At 37.9% G+C, this 18,109-nt stretch overlaps 1 protein-coding gene across 1 annotated transcript in view; it reads right to left on the bottom strand.

Moving 5' to 3' along the window:
• Positions 1-11,246, bottom strand: part of TANK (TRAF family member associated NFKB activator) — a 78,208-nt gene extending 66,962 nt beyond the window's left edge. The window contains exon 1 of the mRNA XM_036254009.1: positions 11,131-11,246. The gene's annotated coding sequence lies outside the window, so the exon portion shown is untranslated. The remainder of the gene's footprint in view (positions 1-11,130) is intronic.
• Positions 11,247-18,109: the final 6,863 nt, after the last annotated feature.

The following is an 18,109-nucleotide window of genomic DNA, read 5'->3' as shown; positions in this document are numbered from 1 at the left end:
AACCAGCAGGAACTAAGGCTCAGGGAAGCTGAAGCGGCTGGAGCCCCAGGCAGCTCCTTAAAGGGCCCGCGCACGAACTTATGGAACTCGCTCCCTCTAAGCTTGGAGGGGAGGCAGCTCGAGGGGCACCAGAGACATACAGGGAAGAACTGAGCTGTTTGGCATTGGAGTGAGGACTGGAGAGGGGGCTTTCTCCGGGACAAATGTGCTGTAAGAGGCCTTTGTTCCTTTGGTGAGCCCTTCCTTGGGGCGGCAGACAGTCCTCATACCTGGGACTCCAGCAACCTGGCTCACTCTGGTAGCCCCGCCCTGGTGACTCCCTGAGGCCCCAGCCCACCCGAGCTGTTGGCACTTGCTTAACCATAGGATTGGCCTGTCTTGGATCCTGCTTCAGGTTTTTCCTAAATTCTTTCAAACGAACAGCATCTGGTCTGAGCGAGCCCCATACCTCTCATTAAGTAATACATAGAAACAAACACAGGGAGGCAGCCGAAATGAGAAGACAAAGAAACAGGTCCCAAATGAAAGAACAGAACAAAACCCCAAGAAAAGAACTAAGAGAAATGGAGATAAGCAACCTAACAGATGCTGAGTTCAAAATACTGCTTATAAGGATGCTCAATGAACTTAGTGAGAACCTCAGTGAACTTAGTGAGGGCCTCAAGAGCATAAAAAAGGACCAGTCAGAAATGATGGATGCACAGTCAGAAATGAAGGAGGCATTAACTGAAATAAAGAATAATTTACACAGATTCAATAATAGAGTACGTAAATCCAAGGAGCTAACCATCGATTTGAAATATAAGGAAGCAAAAAATGCCCAATCAGAACAGCAAAAAGAAAAAAGAATCCAAAAAAATGAAGATAGTGTAAGGAGCCTCTGGGACAACCTCAAGCGTGCCAACATTCGCATCTTGGGGGTGCCAGAAGGAGAAGAGCAAGAACAAGAAATTGCAAACCTGTTTGAAACAATAATGGCAGAAAACTTTCCTAACTTGGTGAAGGAAACAGACCTACAAGTCCAGGAAGCACAGAGAGTCCCAAACAAGATGAACCCCAAGAGGCCCACACCAAGACACATCATCATCAAAATGCAAAATGTTCAAGACAAAGAGAGAATCTTAAAAGCAGCAAGAGAAAAGGCAGCTAGTTACCTACAAGGGAGTTCCCATTAGGCTGTCAGCTGATTTCTCAAAAGAAACTTTGCAGGCCAGAAGGGAGTGGCAAGAAATATTCAGAGTGATGAAAAGCAAGAACCTACAACCAAGATTACTCTATCCTGCAAAGCTGCCATTTAGAATTGATGGAGATATAAAGACTTTCCCAGACAAGAAAAAGTTAAAGGAGTTCATCACCACCAAACCGTTATTATCTGAAATGATGAAGGGTATTTTTGAAGAAAAAGATAAAATATATGAACAAACAAAATGGCAATGAATACATATCTATCAACAATTGAAATCTACAAACAAAATGAACAGGTAGAACAGAAACATTTTCATAGATACAGAGAACATTTTGTTGGTTGCCAGTTGGGTGGAGAGTTGGGGGAATGGGTGAAAAAGGTGAAGAGATTAAGAAGTAGAAATTCATTGCCAGACTGACAAACCTCAAAGGGAAAGGGGTTGGGGGGGTGGGTAGAAATAAACCAAAAAACTTATATGCATAACCAATGGACACAGACAATAGTGTGGGAAAACGTGGGAGGGGGGTGGGAGTGGGGAGGAGGGGGTTAATGGGGGAAAAATGTGGAACATCTGTAATACATTTTACATCTAACAATAAAAATTTATAAACAAACAAAACAAACAAACAAACAAAAAACCCTAGGGGCACCATTCATACTGGAAGGGTATCCCTTAGAGATACAGAGTGCACTAACTTTCATAAACTATATGCAGCAGACTCAGTCATGATCAGATTGTAGTGGACTTTGAAATTTAGACTTTAGGAAATTTAGACTTTAACCTGCTGACATCAAGCAGTAATGAAGGATTTTCAAACAGGAGAATGGGCATATTTTAGAAAGGTAAACTGGACAACAGCATGGAATATAAACTGAGGGAGACAAAATGGGGATAGTCATAAGAAACTGTTGCTGTATTCTGGGTGAAAGGTGGGGGCTTGAATAGAGGAGGGGAAATGAAAGATAGATGGATTCAAGAGATATTTTGAAGGCAAAATCAACAGGATTAATTGGCCAACTGGATCTGCACAACAGGCAAAGCATTCAGGTCCCTGCAATTCAGGATCTGAAGGCCTGGAATGGGCCCCTGGAATCTGCATTTTGATAAGCACAGTAACCCAGGCAATTTTGTTAAAGATGATTCACCAGCTATAATTTTCAAAATATTAGGCTGACAGTGATGATAGCCAGACCTAGAGAAATTGGGAGAAAAATGTTGGAGGGGAGGGGAAGATATTCAATTTTGGACAAAAGTGCTTGAAGAGACATAATTAACAATAAGCAGGAAAAATGTAGCTACTAAGTGATAAAATCTGGAATAAATAAGGAAAAAACTATGCCTTCCCTCCTGCTTATGTTCTTGAAGTTCTGTTTTGAATGTCTAGTATTCTTTGACACTGGTGAAACCTTGGACAGTTAACCAGACCAAAATAGTTTTTCTACTGCAAGAAAAGTAAATAAACTTAAAAAAAAAAAAACAGCAGAGAGAGAAAGAAACAATACTCATTATTGTACCACTTTATGTCATAAGATGTACATTTTTCTTTCTCCCAAATATAAACCAAAAAAGAGAATAGGCCCACTTATTATCTGTATGATGTCAGAAGGAAAACTAAAGTAATGCATAAAATAGAAAGGCATTTTAGCAGAAGTCTGTTGTCTTATGTAAACAGGTAGGAATGTTATCTAATGGTCTGTTCTGTTAGCCCTTACATACTATTAAATAACACGAAAAACCTCTCATAGTGTGTTTGAATGTGTGATTTTTCTTAAGTCTTTCTTTTCCACTCTACCAAATTTATGACAATAAAATATTACTAATGATCTTTCATAATAGTAGGACACTGTACCTATCTTCTGGTCTTAACCAGAAAAGTGAGGGAAAAAAAATTACCTTCAAGTAATCTGAAAAAGGGGCCCCAAAGAGACGACAAAAATGTAAGAGAGATCAGAGGCTGCACCAGATTCATAAAGCACAAAGTTGTTTTTTAAAAAGAAGTAATCTCATGAGTCAAGAGATTAGGGTCTTCTCCAGTATCTCTTGAGTCACTTACTGTATAAGAACAAAACCACTATAAAAGAAGAGAATTCTTCTATAAAAAACATTAAACTTCAGGAGACAGACAGAGGACCTTTTCACAAAAAGGACTGTTTTCTCTTAAATCACAGTTTAAATCGCTGAGCAGTCATTTGGCCTTGAGAATATTACCGATAATAAATGGGAACAGGCAAAAGCCTACACAATTACAAACTGTATTCTGTGCTCTTAACCACAGGCTCAGGACTCCACAGCTCTTTTAATTTCCCTGAAGACACCTACAGACTGTTGGGCAAATGTTTGCAAGTCACAACTTGTTTTATTAAAGTAATTGTGAGAACTCCAGTAACAAAATAAATAAGGTTACAGAGACTTCCAGATCTCCATTTCCAGTCATTCCCAAGATGTTTAGGGTGTGACTTTAAATGTATTAATATGATAAAAAGTTTAAAATCAGATATACTATTTTTACACCATGCAACACACTGTATCACTCCAACTGCTGAATACTTCTGAGACAGGACCCCAAAATCCCTGGGTGGCCTGACAAACCAATCTTCAAACTTGTATTTGTGCCCAAATTACCCAAGTTTTCGCTTCTTTCAGGGCCACACCAATTTTTTCTTAAACGTGAATATTCAGACCTAGCAAATCCTAACACTTACTGTAGGGAGGTTTATCAAAATTTCTGATTTGCTGTTTCATTTCCTTTTGTATCTGGAAAAAAATCCAAACTTAATTTTTAAATGAGACCACATCTTGTGTAATATGTATTCATTTTTCTATTAACACAATCTGTAGATTAGAATCAAAATTAAAAAGCCTAGTCAAACAAAGATAAAGTCAGAGTTGGTGAACAGAATACATGTTGAGTCTAGACATGCTTGTTGATGGGTGAGAGTGAGCAAGTCATTTAACCTTTCCATGGACCTGAGTTCCCTCATCTGCCCCAGTTTAGTATGTAGGGGTAGGGCACACTGTAGGATATGGGTTTCCAACCCGTCAGGACATTAGAATCATCAAGGGTAGTTAAAAAAAAATCAGCAAACGTGTCTAAGACTTCTTGGATCATATTTGGGTGGGGGAAAGGAGGAGGGAGGAGCAGATGTGAAACATTAAGAATCACTGCCATAGGGGCGTCTAGTTATAACTGGAAAAGCACTGTACTTGGTAAAACACTACACAAATATGTACCAAGGCAGGGAAACAGGTTTTCATAGTGTCCTTTTGTTCCACCATAGCAATCAGCGTTTTGAATTGTTTCAGAAGTGTATAGAATTTGAAAACAAAAATAGCAGTTGCTAAGTAGAAGCTGTCTTTTTTTTTTTAAAAGGTATTTTGATACTTTGGCAGATGGCCCAGAGCAATAGCACTCTAATAACTTGGTTCCATAAAATTTCCACAACTCATCAGTCTATATAAATGTTTTATCTATGAATGGAGGAGACTCCATTAATGGCATCTGCACTGAAATTCATGACCACAGCTCTTTTCCCATCAAGCAGCAAGTGGCCCTTTTAACATGATGTTCCCCCTACCAATACTCTAATCATCTCAATTATATTTAAATTCTCAAACTACATACAAATAGTTGAGAAAGAACATAGATCCCAAAGACATGTCTTCAGTTCCAAAGAGGCACACAGCTACAGAAGGACAATCTTAGTCTTAATATAGTCAATAATATAGTACATACACACAAATAAAAAGACATCCTCTGACTTACATAGTTAAGGTAGCCCTTTTAAAGAGACTTAAAAGTATGTTTTCCTTTTTTTTTAAATCCTCACCTGAGGACATTTTTCCTTTTTTTTTTTTTGTTCAGATAGAGTGGGAGGGAGAGAGAGAGAGAGAAACATTGATGTGAAAGGGACACATCGAGTGGTTGCCACCCGCACGACCCAACCAGGGCGGGGGACAAACTGCAACCAAGGTCCGCGCCCTTAGCGGGAACCAAACCTGGGTCTCTCTGGACCGCAGGCCGACGCTCTAACCACTGAGACAAACTGGCTAGGGCTGTGCTTTCCGTATTTGAAGAAAGGAAATAGATGAAAACTGTCACTCGTAACATTTACTTATGATCATTTCCAGAGCTCCATGGCACAAGCAGCCAATTCCCTAAAATGACAGCTTGCATTTCTAGTCTCACTTTCCAGGTTGTAAACTTTGGTTATGTAAACTTGTGCTTCAGTTATGGATGTACACAGCACACTGCACTATACTGTTACTGGGTCCCAATCAGACAGCTGAAATAACAGAAATTTAAATAGAGATCCAGCATTGTCAGAATTTGGATTTTATATTTTTTCCATAAGCTGGTTGGCTAAATGTATCAGGATAAACAAGATAAAATAACTTCACTGATCAAACTGAAAGCTCCCCAACCAGGTTCCCCACTTTGCTGGATGAAACTTCTTGTGCTATCTTCTGAGAATTAAAATAAGTCTTCATAGTCAGAGACCACTCACATGAGTCTCAGCTTTGCCTCACTTCCTCTTTTTCTCCAGTTGTACTTTCTTTCAGACTGTTTATCAAATTCTATGGGTTAAAGTACACAACTAAACAATATAATACCAAAAGGGAAACGGAGCATGTGATATTCTACCCCTCCGAGGTAAACATAAACATGGCACTGTTCGGTTAGCTTGCTCAGCTATGTAAAGGGCACCCTCTCTTCTGAGCAGGTGGCATGTTAGAATCTGGAGATGGGGTGGAGTATGCAGTTTAAAAATGGCTATTGAATATTAAAATTCTGTTTTCATAAATCATATAAAGTAGGGCTCTGTAGAATATTCCTGAATGGGGAAACTACAAGAGGAAGTTTATATTCTGTATGAGAAGGTGTTCAGAAAGGACTATGTGGGAAGCAGGGACACATATTACAATCTCCTAATATGTAAATATTTATCAATAAGGAATATGGATTCAAAAAGCTTGAGACACATCAATAGCAAAGAAAAGGCATTTCTGGTTTAGGGATAGCAAATATATGAAGTCATGAAATGCCACATAATAAATGGCTAGGGATAGTAAAACCCAGGCTCTTCAAGGGATTTTAAATAATATATTCTCTTGAAAGGACCCAAGTCCTTGATTTCTGTCCTTTTAGCAAGTCCCTTTCCATAGCAAGATTGCCTGACTGTTTGTTCTGTCACTCAAGGGAATAATTCTCCATACCTTATTCTATACAAGTATTTCAAGGATTCTTGCAACTTCAATTAACTAAATAACCATCAAAATGGAACTCATACTTTTTTCTTAGTTTATTCAATTCTAGTATTTCCTTACTGCAATAACTTGAAAGACAGACTTTGTTTTAAATGTTAACAACCTCTTTTCAACAGACCCTTCTTTTTGAAAAGGAAAAGCACTGGTGGTATAAGTGAAAGCTATTGCAGATCATTGGTGCTCAAATTGTTTACTTTCATAACTTAGGACTGGTAATTACTATCAGAGAGAGTATATTTTGGAAGGAAGGGAGGGAGGGCAGGAGGGAGGGAGGGCAGAAGGGAGGGAGGGAGGGCAGGAGGGAGGGAGGGAGGGAGGGAAAGAGAGAGAGAAAAAGAAAGAGAGGAAGGAAGGAAGGAAGGAAGGAAGGAAGGAAGGAAGGAAGGAAGGAAGGAAGGAAGGAAGAGGGAAATAAAGAAAGAAAACTCAGGTTTCTATAAACGACATTTTCCCCATGAGACAATTATCATTATTACTTGGTTCTCAAACTCTTTTTCTTAAAAAAAAAAAAAAAAAAAAATCCTCTTAAGAAATATTTTTCTTGGTTGCTCAACAATGTAAATACATTCAACACACTACTGAACTGTACACTTAAAAATGGTAAAGACAGTGCCCAGCTGGAGTGGCTCAGTTGGTTGAGCATCATCCTGTGCATCAAAAGGTTGCTGGTTCGATTCCTGGACAGGGCACATACCTGGGTTGTGAATTTGATCCCTGGTTGGGTCACGTATGGAAAGCAGCCAATCGTTTCTCTCTCACATTGATGTTTCTTTCTCTCTCTCTCTCTCTCGGATTAAAATAGTAAAGGTGGTAAATTTCATGTGTATTTTACCACAATTAATAAAAAGTGTTTTTATAGCCCAGCTGGTGTTGCTCAGTGGATTGAGTGTGGTCCCATGGACTGAGAGGTCCCAGTTCAATTCCCGGCCAGGGCACACGCTGGAGTTTCTGGCACGATCCCCAGTACAAAGCATGTAGGAGGCAGCTGGTTGATGTTTCTCTCTCACATTGATGTTTCTTTCTCTCTCTCCCTTCCTTTCTATCTAAAAAATCAATAAAATCATATTTAAAAAATTTTTTATAGACTATGTATTGAAAAATTATGACATATTACATAGGTCTCAGAGACTTATTTTTCAATTGCAAAGAACATGGTACCACTGTCTGTTCTAATCCTCCTCAATTTTTTTGAACAGTTGTCATGGTGCACCTAGTTGAAAAAACTTTGTACACTAATGAGCCACCTACCCACAAGGCAGTTTATTTTATATTTTCTAGTATCCTTTTTTGAAGATGACTCAGAATCTTGGTCCTAAACTATAAAGAGTTTTTTGTTACCTGTTCCAGGTAACAGCCTCCTTTTACCCCATGATTGATAGTTGATAGCAGGGGGAAATACCAGCCACAGAATACATTCTACAGGAAATAGAAACTAAAACTTGACTTGATATAATTCAACTCAAAGGAGTTGAAGTAAAACAGCAATATTAATGCTTATCAAGTATTAGAAAAAAATGGATAAATAGTAACAGCTAATCAGCTAATATATCACATCATAGTAGTTAGAATAGTGAACTTTTACATCAACAGGTTTTCTATTTTCATCTACCATTTACTTTTGGATAATGAGTATGCTTTTAAAAAACATGCAGTCTTTGTTATAAAGCATGCCCTCAAATCATATCAATAGTTATTTTTTCTAGATTAACAGTGATCAACTAAAATACTCAACTATCCAACCATTCATATAATGCCTGCATTCCTCGGTAAATAACACTTATGAGTGTCTTGAAATGTTTTCCACAGTTCATAGATATACATTGCTAAATTACATTACCTGCCTAAGGTCATATCCACAAAAATGATCAAAAAGTGTTTAAAATAATCATTTATAAAAGTTAATAACTCTGCCTTGGCCAGAGTGGCTCAATTGGTTGGATTGTTGTCCTACTGAAAGGTTGTGGGTTTGATTCAGGGATCATACTCAGGTTTTGGGTTTGATCCCGGGTTGGGGCGCATGCACAGAAAGCAACTGATGTTTCCCTCTTTATAAATCAAGAAAAGACATATCCTTGGGTGAGGATTAAAAAAAAAAGAAAGAAAATTATTTTTTAAAAAAGTTAATGACTCTACCAAAGATTATATATACTATTTTTTTATCTTTATTGTTGAAAGTATTACTGATATCCCCTCTTTTCCCTCCCACTGACCCCCTCCTCCCTGCTTTCTCCAAACTAGTCTGTGTCCATTGGTTATGCATATATGCCTGCAAGTTCTCTGATTTCTCTCTTCCCAACCCTCCCACCCTATACTATTATCCACATATTAACAGTAAACTATTAGTCGAGAAAAAAGGTAGGCTTTGGTTAGACGGTTTGTATTCCTTAGAAGCCAGCCCTGTTCTATGTGTTACACATCATACACACATACCTAGATTGTGAGAATCATTTCTACTTCATATTTAAATAAGTACAAGCATGCCGAGCTTGTGTATTTTCTCACTCATTCATTTTGAAACCACCCTATTGGGTTTGCCTACAGTAGAATGTCAGCTTGGTTATTACCTCTAAAGGAAGAAATTTCCCAGCAATAATGAGAAGCTAATGACAACAAACTGAAACTGACACTCTTTAAATTGAGTTTCATTCTAGGTTTCTTTCAGAGCATAGAAGAATTTACCCATGTAGAAGCAACACCCTCTCTGTTATACTATAACTGGAATAGAGGCAAAAAGAGAAGTAATACATTTTATTATCAGCCTCTGTCTACCTACAGTATTTTCCCTGACCATAAAAAAGGGGGACCAGGACGGAGAAGGATGAAAAAGACCAGCAGTTCTTTGTTCTCAACACTATTGGTGTTTCAGATCCTTTCATTTATTTTAAGGATTTTTTGTTTGCTTTTTAAAGTTCTGGACCTGTTTGCTAAATAGTGGTGCTGTTTTAAGATATAGTTTCAAGCCAAAATGGTTTCACAAGTGAATTCTTTCAGACTTTCAAAGGACAGACAACTCTTAAGCTATCAATACTACTTCAGAGCAGAGAAAGAAGGAACTCTTCAAAGTTCTTTTTAGGAAACTAGCATAACCTTGATATGAAACTTTGGCAAAGATAACACATAAAAGAAGACTACACGTGAAATTCAATTATTAATTTTAAATTAAATGTTACCAAAAGGAACCTATATGCTTAACTATTATACCATAACCAGATGTAAACATCTTAAACAATGTACAAAAATAGCTCAGATGTTTTAATGAGTAAAGCATACAAACTATAAAAAATTAACAGTATGGACCACCTTAAGTAATAAAACCTAGGCATTTTAGACCAAAAGACTGGTAGTTCTTGAAAACATATGCCATATATTTCACAAAGGATTAATATATCTGTATCCTAATAAAATATAATTTTGAAGAATAAAGGGCAAAATATATGGATAGGCCATTTTAAGACATGGTTAATTAGGTTATGGTACACTCAGAGGAATACTATGCTGACATTAAGATAAAGTAGCGCCATATATGGCATAACTTCCACTAGGTATTTTTTATCTGAGAAAGCAGATAATAGAGGAGAATGCATATATAATTCCATTTTCATAAGAAAGTGAAATAACATGTTTATGTACCTTTCAGAGAGATATGAAAGGCCTTGGAATACCTACGGTTGGGGGTAGGACTGAGTTGTTTACTTTTCTGCTTTATAGTGAGTGTATTATTTTAGAGCCCCCCCCGCCCCGTCCCCAAAGATGGAGGCAAAATAATTTTTCAACACAATATAGTGCTTGCTTGTCTGCTACCTCCCGTTTGAAATGTACATTCCAATCATGCTAGAGAGAAAGATCATTTTATTTTCTTTCATGTTCATGTCACTTCACTTTCTTTAGTGCCATTTCTACCCTATGATAACTTTGTCAAAAGCATCTGAGACAAATGACACTTTACATAGCAAGGCTGCTCTATTTTTGCTTGTTACAGCATACCGATATAGAAACACAACCTCTCTTTGGCTTGGGTACGGTGCCCCCTCTTTCTTGACTTCCTGACAAGCAGTTTCCTACGGCTGTCACTGGTTACACCGGGGTGGGAAGAGTCCAACGCCCGTGTAACCAGTGGGAAGAACCTAGGGAAAGAACCTAAGGCCCAAGTTCCCAGTACCGGCAGGGTTTGCTTTTGTTCTTTCTGCTTCGGCCACCCATTCTCCCCGTGACCCTCGGGGAAGTTACCCAACTTCTCATTGACAAGACTATGATGACACCCCACGGGAGAGCAGAGAACCAAATTGTGAAACCCCTTGGGAAAAAAGTTTTCGAACGCGTAGCCAAGATGGCACTAGCTTCTACAAGGTGGCTCCGGTCCCGAAGGAAGTCTGTGCGCTGACGGGCGCACGACTCACCCTGACACCCCAAGCCCGGCCCCCCGTTTCCAGGCGAAGTCAGCATGGGACAGAAACCCTGCCCTGCAACGTCGCGGCGCAGGACGTCGGTGCCGCAGGACGTCGGTGCGGCGCGGACGTCGCGGGCCCGGAAAGCCCCCCCACCCGGTCCGCTCCGGAACCCAGACCCCGGCGGCTTCCCTCGCACAAAGTCCCTCCCTGTTCTGAGAACCGCCTGTGTCCGCTGCTCCTCAGTTTTCCTCCCCGCGGCGCCCAGACGGCGGCGTATCCCTCTCACTTACACACACAAGTTCTCCGTCACCGTGCTCGACGGGCTCCGACACACCTACTCGCTCACGAAGTTTCTTACTCGAAGTTCAAGGATTCCGAGAGGGCCTCTCACGTCTCGGATCGGCGGCGCCCGGCAGAGTGGCTCCGACCGGAAGTTGTTTTCTGTTCCAGTTCAGAGGGCAGCGCCTGCGCGCGGAGCCATTAACTCATCACCCTCCACCCCACTGGACCAGGCCACCAGAGCTCCCCGCCCCACCCCGCCCCCGCTAGCCACGCCCAATGCGGCCCCGCCCAATGCGGCCCCGCCCTGCCTCGCAGGGAAAACAACTGCGGTGAAAAGGCATCCAAATCCAAGTTTAAAGGTCAGCTGAGGGCCTTGTCTAGATTTTTGCCAAACCAGGTCTAAAATCACCCAGTACGTGAGTTAACGTGCACATAATCACCTGAGAGGCGTGTTAACGGTGTAGAGTCCAACTCACCCACAGAGGTGGCTTCGTAGAATTTTAGAGCAACTGGGTAAAGCCCAGGAACCTACATTTTCGGCAGATCCTCATGTGAATGTGATTAGGGTCCACACTCTGAGAAACACTACACTACACACACACATTGGGTTTTCTCCGCAGCTAGTAACTTCGTTAAATGTACTTGCTGGAGTTTGAATGGTTGATATGCTAAGTAGACCTTCATTAGAAAATTTCCCACAAATTAAGGCTTTCCGATTTTGCCATTTCCTAGCCCTCCTTGAATACTCTAAAGATAAAAAATTTTAGACAGATAATTCAAGGAATGTGTTTGTAGTCCCACTTTTAGCTCTGATACCTACTGGCCAAGGCAAGTTGCTTAACCTAATGAACATTATTATTATTATTTTTTTTACATGACAAATGAGGACAATGACAACCTACTTTACTGGATGGATGGTTGAGGAGATAAATCTGATCATGTAAGCCAAGCTCCTGCTAAAATGTAGAATGCTCTACACATGAAAGGTGTAGAGCACATCATGGTGGCTCCTTCCCATGACCAAGGTTTTCCCTGGGATTCCTTTCAGGAAGAGAGCAGTCAAATCTACAGCATGTTGTGACAGCTTCCTGAAAGCACTGGAGGTTGGGACTCTTCATGTTGACTGGAGCGTGATTGCACCAGGCTGAATGCAGGTCGTACTCTCATGGTGACGACCTATTTAACTCGCACTGCTTTGGCACATGTTTGACATGGGTTAATGGTGTTTGAAAAAGACTTCACCACCAAACATAAGCATACTAAAGATGTTGAAGTAGCATTCTATAGGTTTGGACAGATGTATAGTGACATATTCTCATCATTATAGTATCATAGTATGCTAGAATAGTTTCACTGCCCTAAAAATTCCTCTGTGCTTTACCTATTCATCCCTCCCTCTCCTCAGACCTTGGCAACCACTGATCTTTTCACTGTCTCCATAGTTTTGCCTTTTCCAAATGTCACATATTTGGAATCATACAATATGTAGCTTTCAGATTGGCTTATTACACTGAGTAATATGCATTTGAATTTCTTCTATGTTTTTTTCATGGCTAGACAGCTCCTTTTCTTTTTAACACTACATAATATTTCATTGTCTGGATGTACCACAGCTTATCCACTCACCTACTAAAGGACATCCTGGTTGCTTTCTAGTTTTGGTAATTATGTATAAATATTAGTGTGCAGGTTACTGTGTGAACATAAATTTACACCTTCTTTGGGTTAATCCCAAGGAGTATGATTGTTAGATTGCATGGTATGAATATGTTTAGTTTTGTAAGAAGCTACTAAACTGCCTTCCAAAGTAGCTGTACAATTTAGTATTCCCACCAATAATGAATGAAAGTTTCTGTTCTTCCATATCCTTTTCAATATTTGGTGTTTTCAGTGTTCCAGATCTTGGCCATTCTCATAGGTATGGAGTGGTATCTCACTGTGTTTTTATTTTCATTTCTCTGATGACATGTGATGTAGAACATCTTTTCATATGGTTATTTGCCATCTGTATATCTTCTTTAGTGAGGTATCTGTTAAAGTTTTTGGCCCATTTTCAAATTGGGTTGTTTGTGTTTTCTTATTGTTGAATTTTAAGAGTTCTTTGTGTACTTTGGATAATCAGATGTATCTTTTGCAATTTTTTTCTCCCTGTCTGTGGCTTGTTTTTTTTTTTTTAATTCTCTTAACAGTGTCTTGTGCAGAACAGAAAATTTTAATTTTAATGAAGTCCAATTTATTCAGCACTGGTTGGAGTAAACTAAAGGAGCTGCTTGATGATTTCTAATTAAAGTAGTAGAATTTAATAATACTCTTAGAATCTAAAACTCAATGCATGAGCATTTTGAAATATGGAAGTACTAAAAACTGAATAAGGAAGAAAAATTAAACACAAACATTTCTGAAATATATATTTTTCTCTCTTTCCACTCTTACGATGTAATTATGGGGTGAAGTGGCTGTATGCTTCTCCAGTGTGTGAAACATAAATGCTGGGGTAGATGGATAAGTTCTGTCCTACAACAGTGTAAAACATGTTCCTCTTTCTATAATGATGATGATTTTTTTAGAATTGATATACATTATATTTTATTAGGGTTATGAATTGAGTTGAGACACTTACTTGAGAAATAACCTTTTAAATGAATGCCATAATTTTACTTCAATTTTTCTTTACTCATATTATTACATACCTTAGGTTAGCAAGCAGTACTGTGTGGTAGGGGGGGAATGAAAATTAGAATTGCAGGGTTATTAAAAATATTTTAGGAGCTATTTTCTAAACTGTTTAACATTTTATTGAGAGTTCTGAATATAAATCTAGGGACAAGGAAAGATGCCAGAATAAATACTACAACTTGGAATGTCAGGTAAGCATCAATGATCTCACTCAAATCTTTGATGTCAAATATCACTATTAATAGAATTTGGTTGACTTCTGATTTGAGATGACATCTGGACTAGCTGTTTGTGTCTAAAACTTTCTAAACTAAATGAAAAATCAGGAAAATATGAGAACTCATAATAGCATAGAAAGGCAGGATTGATAACTGGGGTGTATTGCTAAGCAGTCTGTGCCCTATTCAGGGTACCCAGCTGACAAAATGCTCATTTGCCCCATAGTGTTTGAATTGTCCCTAGAGGGGTGCCTTTTCCTAAGTCACAAAAGGCATCTAAAGAGTAGCTGTAACCCTGCTGACAAGCATCCTAGTGACAAAAGTTGACAGGATTTTCTACCATTTGCAAGAACTGTGGGGCTGAAATGGACATGAACTTTGTTGTTTGAAGGTGACCAAATCTGCTGGTCTGAAGGATGGACAGTAAAACACCTATCTCGTGTCAAATATGAATGAATTGACAGCAACCCCATTACTATGTGTTATCAACAAATAGTATTTTACACCTCCTTGCCCCAGTAGCCCCCATTTGTACTTCTTTCTATTATCCATTTTGGAGCTATGGTTTGGATGATACCAACATGATCCCAATGGGAGCAGAGAGCTATAATGCTCCATATTCTTAACTATGTGAAGCCAATAATGTAAAGGGCTGGGTAGACAGAGCTGTGTGTTTGAAAAATGTTTATGTTTAATTTTTCTGCCTTATTCAAAGTTTTTAGTACTTCCATATTTCATATAATTTTTCATATATGGTTTCAATTAAGGAAAAGACCAGTGATTGTTTCTGGATTAACCAGGAATTTGTATCCTTATAGTGAAATAACAAGGCAGTAAGGGTGACAAATACCCAATACCCGTGGTGACAAAATTGATGTGTCAATTTCAAGCCAAAAATTTAGCTGTGAACTGTGCATGATATACTTGTCTCTGAGCTCAAGATCTATATTGAGAAACTAGTAGAAATCAGGCATATAATGAGGAGAATCAAGGAAAATCCATACATGTGGTTAGAATGAGTAAATTCAAGACAAAGTATTCCTTTTTAAAAGATTGTGCTACGTAAATGAAGGACAGAATCCTCAAAACGCAGAGAGAGTGAACACTTTGGAAAATGGTACCAGAAGCATAAGTAAATGGAAATAATCTACTTTGCATTTTCCATGAAACAGGAGATAAAATATAATATATTAGACTAAGATAAGGAGACACCTAGTTAAGAGGCAGGGAGAAATTAAAACAAAGTTGAATAAGTTAACGTTATGAGGACATAGAATATACATGGAAAAATTCAAAATATTATTTAGACATAATCAAGGATGGAGTCAATTCTGCCAAATATTAAATTAATGATTAGAATAAAAGCTTGAAAAACTCTATTAAAATGTAAATGAAAAGAACAAATAGATGAAAACCATTACATGAGAGTGAAAAGATAGTACTCCAATTTCTTCAGAAGAGATCAGAGTAAAAGGAACAGAAATAGCAACCAAAGATATATCAAAAGATATCTGACGTAATACTTTGGTCCAAAGCAGAGATAAAAGGACTCAGTGAGTTTTGAAAAATATTAAAGAGACCAAACACTTTAATCTATTCTGATAAAAAATTTGACATTAATGATTTATCAATTTATTAATTTGTTCAGCAAAGTTTTGTGGGTACTTGATATGTCCTAAAGTTAGGGATACATTGAAGACTGGAGTGTATTGTGGTTGACCTACATATAATTAACTACACAATATGGTATTACAATACTACATACAATAGAAGCAAGTGTAGGATACTCTGAAAACACATTGGAAAGGCCTTAGTCCAGGCTTGAGAGGGTGAGGGAAGACTGTCTGCATCTAAAATAGTCAACAAGAATTTAAGCAGAAAATAAATAAATTACTTGCAGAAGAAGAAAAATGCAGTCTTATCTTCATAATTAAACTTCAGAAGCTGGATAGAATAACATTTGCAGGTTTCATTTACAAAGTCTATACCCACCTAAGTTATTATTCATATAGGAAAAGAAAACAGAGACATTCTTAGATACCTCAAGGTTCAGAAATATACCACTCATTTCCTGAAACAATTGAAGATATACTTCAGTTGGTTAAAAGGGGAATCAAAATTAAAAAAACAAATGTGAACTTTTGATATAAAATAAATATTTGAAATAATTTAAATATTGCATTAAGAAAAACTTGTAAATATGAGAATATTAAAAGGAATTTTAAAGATATAAGATATAAGTATAAATAAATAATTTAATAATGATGTTTTTTAAACTTCCCGATTACAGCAACAAAAACTCAAGTGGTGCAAGAGAGGTAACAGGAAGTAAAAATTTCTAATTTACTCATTTCTTATCTTTTATATGTGGAAATAAGTAAATGATAGATAGGATCTCATTCTAACTATGATAATTGAACATATTTTAGCTCTTTTTAAATGTAAAGGTAAATAAGTACAAGTAGAATAAAAAATTATATGTTCATTTTTTTCATGTAAATAGAAGAAGAAAGAAAAGAAAACATTGCTCACATAACAAAAAAATAAAACTCTCACTTCCCAACATTTAATCAATCACCCAGTAAGGCAACTCATATAAGTACTCCCCTGCAACATTTCTTGCATGCATATACTCTGTGTCCCTATTGTCACACTCTGGCCTCATTGCCACTGTCTCCCTATTGCCACTCCTGTTCAAGCCACCTTCAATTCATATTTACCACAACAGCCTTCTCATTGTTCTCCTCACTTTTACTCTTGTCAAATTCTAAATGTTATTATGTTCCTGTATCACCTAGATTCACTACCTGGTTTCATATTACCGTTAGGATAAAATCCAATCTTTAAATATGGTAGGAGGCTTCTTCTTAATTCTCTAGATTCATATCCTCCCTCTTCCTCTGGCTGAGTTAGGGCTTCGTTCAATACTTGAAATGCTCCCTGCTCTGTCTTCTTCAGGTGTTTTCTAATGTGATTTTCTTATCCTAGAACATGTTTCCTTCTTGTTTTACATGGTCTGTTGAGGCTTCAGCTAAATGGATTGATTCTAAGCAGGACCTCACTTGATTCCCTTTCCAGGTTAGAATGGTGGGCTCAGCTATGGATTGCTATTTCACTCTGTCCATTCTACTTTATGTCATGCACACTTTATGAAGTTAGGATGGCTATTACAACTGATATTAAGGAAATGTGCAAGCACCAGTCTGAGGCCTAGGTTGTCATTGCTCTCCTTCCCCAAAAGTAAACTCAAGCTGAGATAGGCTAATTCATGCTGGTAATAAGTGAGAATTCTGAGTTAAAATAGTCTCATTCATATGTTGGTATTGCCATTTACTAACAATATGACTTTATTAGCCTGTGCCTTAATTTCTTCATCTGTCAAATGTACATTATAATAGTACTTACCCCAAAGTGTGTGTGTGTGTGTGTGTGTGTGTGTGTGTATACAACGAGATAATATATAAACAGGGCCTGGCCTTTAGAAGGAACTCAATGACACTACTAATACAGATAATTTCTGTGATTTAAGTATGTGGTTTTACATGCAGTTAAATTGTAATTTAAATAAGTAGTCATAAAGATCATTTAAAATGTCCTTAAAAGCTCTCCCTGAGAAAACCTAGATGTTGGACTTACTAGAAAAAAACTTTAAAAACACTGTCTTAAATATGCCCAAAGTGCTAAAGGATACCATGGACAAAGAACCAAAGGAAATCAGGAAAATGATAAATATAAAAAGAAAGAATATTAATAAAGAGATAAAAATTATAAAAAGGAACAAAATAGAAACTTTGGAGCTGAACAATACTATAAGTGAAACAAAACATTTACTAGAGGGGTTTGGCCAATTTGAGGAGGCAGAAGAGTCAGTGAATATGATGATAAGACAATGGAAATTATTTGGTTGGAGAAGCATAGAGAAAAGAGCCTAAAAGACTTGTGAGACAACCTCCAGTGAGCCAATATATACAGTATGGAAGTTCTGAAGGAGAAGTGAAAGAAAAGGAACAGAAAAAAAATTAAAGATATAATGGCCCCGCACTTCTCAATTTGATGAAAGACTGAATCTACACATTCAAGAAGTTCAATAAAC

The sequence above is a fragment of the Molossus molossus genome, unplaced genomic scaffold, assembly GCF_014108415.1.
Source record: "Molossus molossus isolate mMolMol1 unplaced genomic scaffold, mMolMol1.p scaffold_m16_p_11, whole genome shotgun sequence".
Taxonomy (NCBI): domain Eukaryota; kingdom Metazoa; phylum Chordata; class Mammalia; order Chiroptera; family Molossidae; genus Molossus; species Molossus molossus.
The sequence above is the reverse complement of the archived record's forward strand: the minus strand, read 5'-3'. Positions and strand labels throughout refer to the sequence as shown.